The 7,108-nt window shown below is 45.3% G+C and overlaps 1 long non-coding RNA gene across 1 annotated transcript in view; it reads right to left on the reverse strand.

The window, feature by feature from the left end:
* LOC107669261 (uncharacterized) overlaps positions 1-3,451 on the reverse strand; it is a 23,540-nt gene extending 20,089 nt beyond the window's left edge. The window contains exon 1 of the long non-coding RNA XR_001631963.1: positions 3,382-3,451. This is a non-coding gene — a long non-coding RNA (uncharacterized LOC107669261). The remainder of the gene's footprint in view (positions 1-3,381) is intronic.
* Between the last annotated feature and the right edge of the window lie 3,657 nt (positions 3,452-7,108).

Consider the following 7,108-nt stretch of genomic DNA (forward strand, 5'->3'; position numbering starts at 1 on the left):
TTTCAATACTGTAATAAATGCTATGTCAGTTAGCACTGCATTGTTCATATACTTTATTTATTACCTGGAGATGACTTGACAAACACAAATAAACCATATATTGTCGCAAACATTTCTGTTTTTCTGTGAAAACAACTGTTTTCTTACAGTGATAGCTGGACGCTTTTGTCCATATTAGGAATTTCCTGGTAAGACTTTCTGCGTGTGAGTGCCCTCCGGCTTCGAGTATGATTGAAACACACACTGCACGGAGTGTTTAGCACTCCGCGATGTTCATCTCGCCTTATTCTGGGTCCGAATAAAACATCAGATCATGCACAGGCTATCCTGTCTCTTTGAATTTAAATTTATATTTATTGACACTGGCTCTTGAAAACCTCCATGTGAACACACTTGCCCGAAAAAGTGCGGGGGACGAATTTACGTGATATTAAAAGTGGGGGGGACACGTCCCCCACGTAATCTACGCCCCTGATGGTAATATATTACTTTTTGCTGTAACGCAGTAATATAGCGCATTACTAATCAAATTTGGGTAATATTATTACTCGTTACAATTTCAGTAACGCAAGTTACAACAACATTTTAACTCAAAATTAAGTGGTGAATTTACTAATACCGCAAAACAGCACCAGAGAAAAAATTCCGCGGGTAAAATAGTTTGTCTATTTCCTGTTGCTGGAATTAGATGTTTGAGATGACTGCAGAGACGGATTCTACATTTGTGAGATGGACACACTCCTGTCATTTTCAGTTCGTCGGAGAAAAGGATAAGAATGCAGTCAGGTGCAATATGTGCGACACCAAACTCTCAACATGAGCTGCGGGGTCGGAGAAGAGAAAAAAGGCGGCGGACGAGGGCAGACAAGCAACAAATATAAATTTAACTAAAAATAACAAAATGTGTTTTGATTTAGAAATAGCGCGAGTTATCGGAGAGAGCTGCGGGGTCGGAGAAGAGAAAAAAGGCGGCGGACGAGGGCAGACAAGCAACAAATATAAATTTAACTAAAAATAACAAAATGTGTTTTGATTTAGAAATAGCGCGAGTTATCGGAGAGAGCTGCGGGGTCGGAGAAGAGAAAAAAGGCGGCGGACGAGGGCAGACAAGCAACAAATATAAATTTAACTAAAAATAACAAAATGTGTTTTGATTTAGAAATAGCGCGAGTTATCGGAGAGAGCTGCGGGGTCGGAGAAGAGAAAAAAGGCGGCGGACGAGGGCAGACAAGCAACAAATATAAGTTTAACTAAAAATAACAAAATGTGTTTTTATTAAATCATAGTCTATAAAATTAATGAATATGCGAAATATTTGACTTAAATAGCCTAATTAACAGATTAACAAAACGAAAGGAAAAGACTGAAAGATAGGCTATGCTGCTGAGTTTGGTTCATATGCTATTTGTGTGGCGCGGCGCTCTATGAAAGTCCACGGAAAGGAAACCGAGATGACAGAAATAAAGTAAACACATTGCAGTTTCGAATGATCTGTATGACCAAAAATAACAGTATTTTTTTGTTGTTTGTTTACGCTGTTCGATCGCGCTGGCGCCTCACGCACACACAACATTAAAGTAATGTGTAACGCATTACAATTCAGAGACAGTAATATTGTAATGTAACTAATTACTTTCAAAAGACAGTAACTAGTAATATATAATGTATTACATTTTGGAAGTAACTTGCCCAACACTGCCAGTGGAGCACTAGCGCTGTGGAAGGTAGGTTTGTGAGGTCTGAATATGAGTATTCAAATATAACTTACCCTATGGCTCATAGCTTTGACATTGAGCTTTGAAAAAAATATAGAGTATTCATTCATGAGGCTCACTGGACAAGAGACTTTTCCCAACAGTTTAATGGATTTGTATTTGATGAAGACATTTGCCACACAGTGGAATGATGACGTTTACACTGAGCGTTATTGGAGTAATATATGAGGATAGCATAACTACTAGCATGGTTGCCCTATCAACACCCGTTTTACTTACATACGTGACACAGTATTTTCATCTATATGCATATAATCTTAAAGTGCTCCGTATGAATGGATTTTTTCATTTGCTAAATTGTTACATTCTGGCAACCTATATCAGTAAACACGTTCATAAAAAAACAAGACGCTTGCTAACTGCTGTGCTAGTTTAATGTGGGGTTTGGGTTTTGTTTCTTGTTCACGTTTTCATGTCTTTTATTTAGTAGTTTAGTCATGCTCCCTGTTTGTGTCATGCTTCCCTTGCCCTCATGTATTCATGCCATTGGTTCTCTTGTTGAGTCCCCGGCCAAGATGTCCGCCACGCCTGAGTCCCCGGCCAAGATGTCCGCCACGCCTGAGTCCCCGGCCAAGATGTCCGCCACGCCTGAGTCCCCGGCCAAGATGTCCGCCACGCCTGAGTCCCCGGCCAAGATGTCCGCCACGCCTGAGTCCCCGGCCAAGATGTCCGCCACGCCTGAGTCCCCGGCCAAGATGTCCGCCACGCCTGAGTCCCCGGCCAAGATGTCCGCCACGCCTGAGTCCCCGGCCAAGATGTCCGCCACGCCTGAGTCCCCGGCCAAGATGTCCGCCACGCCTGAGTCCCCGGCCAAGATGTCCGCCACGCCTGAGTCCCCGGCCAAGATGTCCGCCACGCCTGAGTCCCCGGCCAAGATGTCCGCCACGCCTGAGTCCCCGGCCAAGATGTCCGCCACGCCTGAGTCCCCGGCCAAGATGTCCGCCACGCCTGAGTCCCCGGCCAAGATGTCCGCCACGCCTGAGTCCCCGGCCAAGATGTCCGCCACGCCTGAGTCCCCGGCCAAGATGTCCGCCACGCCTGAGTCCCCGGCCAAGATGTCCGCCACGCCTGAGTCCCCGGCCAAGATGTCCGCCACGCCTGAGTCCCCGGCCAAGATGTCCGCCACGCCTGAGTCCCCGGCCAAGATGTCCGCCACGCCTGAGTCCCCGGCCAAGATGTCCGCCACGCCTGAGTCCCCGGCCAAGATGTCCGCCACGCCTGAGTCCCCGGCCAAGATGGCCGCCACGCCTGAGTCCCCGGCCAAGATGGCCGCCACGCCTGAGTCCCCGGCCAAGATGGCCGCCACGCCTGAGTCCCCGGCCAAGATGGCCGCCACGCCTGAGTCCCCGGCCAAGATGGCCGCCACGCCTGAGTCCCCGGCCAAGATGGCCGCCACGCCTGAGTCCCCGGCCAAGATGGCCGCCACGCCTGAGTCCCCGGCCAAGATGGCCGCCACGCCTGAGTCCCCGGCCAAGATGGCCGCCACGCCTGAGTCCCCGGCCAAGATGGCCGCCACGCCTGAGTCCCCGGCCAAGATGGCCGCCACGCCTGAGTCCCCGGCCAAGATGGCCGCCACGCCTGAGTCCCCGGCCAAGATGGCCACCACGCCTGAGTCGGATGCGGAGCTTGGGCTTGGACTGAAAGGACTGATAGCTAGCGTGATGGACTTACCACTGATGTCAGTGAGAGCTGCAGGCATCCCGGTGACGTCAGCGCTCTCAAGCCCCCGCCGTCTTAGAGGTCCTGCCATACTCTGCTGCCCTTCCTGTAATGGTGGTCGCCATTTTGAGCGTGTGGGCTGCACACTGCGCTCCTGAGGCCTCTTCTGTCAACGAGTCTGCTCCTGAGGCCTCTTCTGTCCATGAGTCTGCTCCAGAGACCTCTTCTGTCCATGAATCTGCCTCGGAGGCCTCTCCTGTCCATGAATCTGCCCCAGTGGCCTCTCCTGCCTATGAGTCTGTGAGGCCGTTCACGAACTCACTGCCTGTCCTGCTACGGCCATGGAGGCCGTTCTTGAACTCACTGTCTGCCCTGTCATGGCCACAGAGGCCGTTCACGAACTCACTGCCTGTCCTGTTACGGCCAAGGAGGCCGTTCATGAACTCACTGTCTGTCCTTTCAAGGCAAAGGCTGCGTTTGTGTCATGCTTCCCTTGCCCTCATGTATTCATGCCATTGGTTCTCTTGTTCATTGTGTCATGTTCTGATTGGTTGTCTTAGTCATGTGTCTTGTTTCCCATTGGTTTGTTCTTGTCTTGTGACCCTCTTGTTTGCTATAAGTAGCCATCATGTTGCCATTGTCTCTCGTCGTGTATTGATGTTGTAACCCGCTGTCGGTGAGTCTAGTCTGTTCATGCCTCGTCAAGTCTGTTCATGCCTAGTCAAGTCAAGTAAAGTCTGTTCATGTCAAGTCAAATCATGGATTATTGTTTGGATGTTTGGATCACACTTTAAATAAACTGCACTTGGGTTCTCACTTACGCTCGCCTTCAGTGGACTAATTCGTTACAGCTAGCTAACTGTGCTTTTGCACATATTTGCACATAACATTAATATTATTGCAGATCTTGTTATACACTCATGCTTTTTTTAGTATTGAATTGAATTGACATTGACATTGGTTTCCATCGGCAAAGCTGAGCAAAGACTTAAAGATAAAAAGAACAAGATTACAGGGAGTCAATTGGTTTCGGTGGTTTGTTATTAATTATCAACCAAACTCATCATGTTAGATTAACAAGAAAGGATTTTCATTGAATTACTGTTGGTTGTGAGTTCATTGAAGCACACATCTGGATCCTGTAGTTGAGGATTTCTGACTAAAGAACAGTACAATGTGCAGCTGACTCCAGTGAAACACTTCAGTATTAGTACTGAAAACCAGCCTCACGTATAATCATTTATTTTGTAAAGGCTATCTGTGGTACCTTAAGTTAGTGTCAATAGTTACAGTGTGACGTGTCTGCACTGGAGACATGCGGACACTGCACATGCCAGCGGTGACATCACGGGACGATGAGCTCATCAGATACTGCTCCGAGTCGAATGTCAGTCTCTTGTGTTGGTTCTGTTGGCAATCAGGCATTAGATGACATTTGTGTTGCTCTCAGACTGACATCACTGTGTCAGACGTCAGTCTTCACCTGCAGTGCTTTAACTAGTTACTCTAGTCTTCTTTTATCTTGAAATGGTTATATTTATATAAGGTAGCTGTATCAAGCTAAGTGATTTTATCCAAATGCTTGAGAAAATGGTCAATATAATTAAAATTTGGCATGAGGACTGAAAATCGTTCATGCAACTGTTTAAATTTTTTTTTTCATGTTTGCTGTCTTATGAAATATGTATATTAGCTGTATGCAGATTTAACAATGTTAACTATATCAAATGAATTTCAATAAAAACTTGACAAACTCTAATCCTAGCAGTCATGTTATACAGTGTTTTGTTCTTTTTCTGTAGCATCACATTGTTATATTGCTACAGCATTATGACTCTTGTTGTGTCTGTGTCGTGTAAATCAGTGTTTTTAAGTGTGAGTCATGAGGCTCTTTGTTCATTGTTTTAGACAATAGTGACACACTGAAGCACATCAGTTTTGAGATGGAAACCTTGCGCGCGCACACACACACACACACGTTTGTTTCACTATGTTAGTGAGCTTATCTCATAGACTTCCATTGTTTTGTCCATTGTCAGGTTAATTATATTTTCTATGGCCTAACTCATCCCTAAAACACAACCATCACAGAAACATGCAAAACACTACATTTAAGGTGAGCGTGATTTCACCAAGTATAACATGTTCCTGGATCAACATCGTGAGCATGATTTCACCAAGTACAACATGTACAACATCATTCCAATCAACCAATCAGAATTGAGAGATAACTTTTCAGGAAATGTCAGTTTTAGGCTTACAATCAGGATTAGGTGCTTCTACACCATTGTTAATCAGCTATCATTTCACACTGTTTTTAGGAATACATTTTGGTTCGGTTTAGGGGTAGGGATTGGGTTAAGTCTGTATTTTTGGACAGTAATGTTGATCCAGGATCAACAAAAGATGTTGATCCAGGAACATGTCTTACTTGGCAAAATCACGGCGACCAAGATTTAAATAGAAACATGATTTTACTGATTTAGAAGCCCTTTTAACTAATGAAAACCAATCAAATGTGCTCACTAGTTGGTTGATCTTTGATCTTTCACTATATAAGTGAGGAAATTTGGCCCTCACAAGTATAGCTAAACAAGTACACGCGCACACACACACAATAACATGGCTGTCTAAATGAGGACATACTGTGGTCTTCTGTTATTTCTATATAAAACTAAGCATACTGACTACAGACTCAATCTGCTGTTAAAAGAAAACAACATTATTTATTCATTTATGAATCATTTTAACACGACAATGTCCCAAAGTGGCCTCAGAGATTTTGTCTGGCTTAACTCACTTCTGGGGACAGTTTTGTCCCCTAACAGACGCCTCGCGCTGCCAGAGGGGCTCAGTCAAATAAACGGCTGCAGTGTTTGCAGGCTCCAGTAGTGATGGGACGATTGATCCTGGCTCCGATGCTCCGACACAGTTTTCAAAGCACTATTGTATCACACACTGTGCCGATGCTCGTATCGAAATGACAATACCACGTGATTGATTATGTTTGAAGCTTCGAACGCCATGCAGTATCGGAAGAAGCGAACAGCTGGTTTGAAAAAAATCAGCACTTAGTTGTGTGTGTGTACACTTATTTGGGATTCAGTAGAATATAGTTTAGAATAACCTCAACACCAGACAGAAACTGAATGCACGTCACACATCTATTGCATTTTATCATGTTCTAGCTGGGGTCTCAGAGACCCCGAACAGCTCACCCAAAATATTTTTTGCTACTACTCATGTCAATTATTAATTATAATCACACACTTGTGCATTTTATATTATTGATCAATATGTGAATCCATTGACCGGACTACGCATGACACGAGTTGGCACAGATTAAAAACTTTTTCAAACCATCCTCTCTGCTCTGCGATGTTTCGTTAGATAGGCTGGAGAAACCGAGTCTGACCACCAGATGTCGCTAATGCGCACTGTGTTAAAAAGCTTCGAGTAATGAACTGTTTTTCTGCACAATTTGATGAAAGCCTCAAACGGTTCAGGAAGCCTCGGTTTCAAATCACTAGTCTCCAGTATTCCCTGTGTCTGGCTGTGAGGCTACGTCAGTGGTTCCTGTGGTCATGTGATGGTTTTCTGCAGGAATGTGTGTGAGGAATGTGGCTGAATGACTCGCTCACGCCTCAGAGCGAAGCTTTATGTCACACTCAGCT

This window comes from Sinocyclocheilus anshuiensis, unplaced genomic scaffold (genome assembly GCF_001515605.1).
Source record: "Sinocyclocheilus anshuiensis isolate Anshui unplaced genomic scaffold, SAMN03320099.WGS_v1.1 scaffold596, whole genome shotgun sequence".
Lineage (NCBI taxonomy): Eukaryota > Metazoa > Chordata > Actinopteri > Cypriniformes > Cyprinidae > Sinocyclocheilus > Sinocyclocheilus anshuiensis.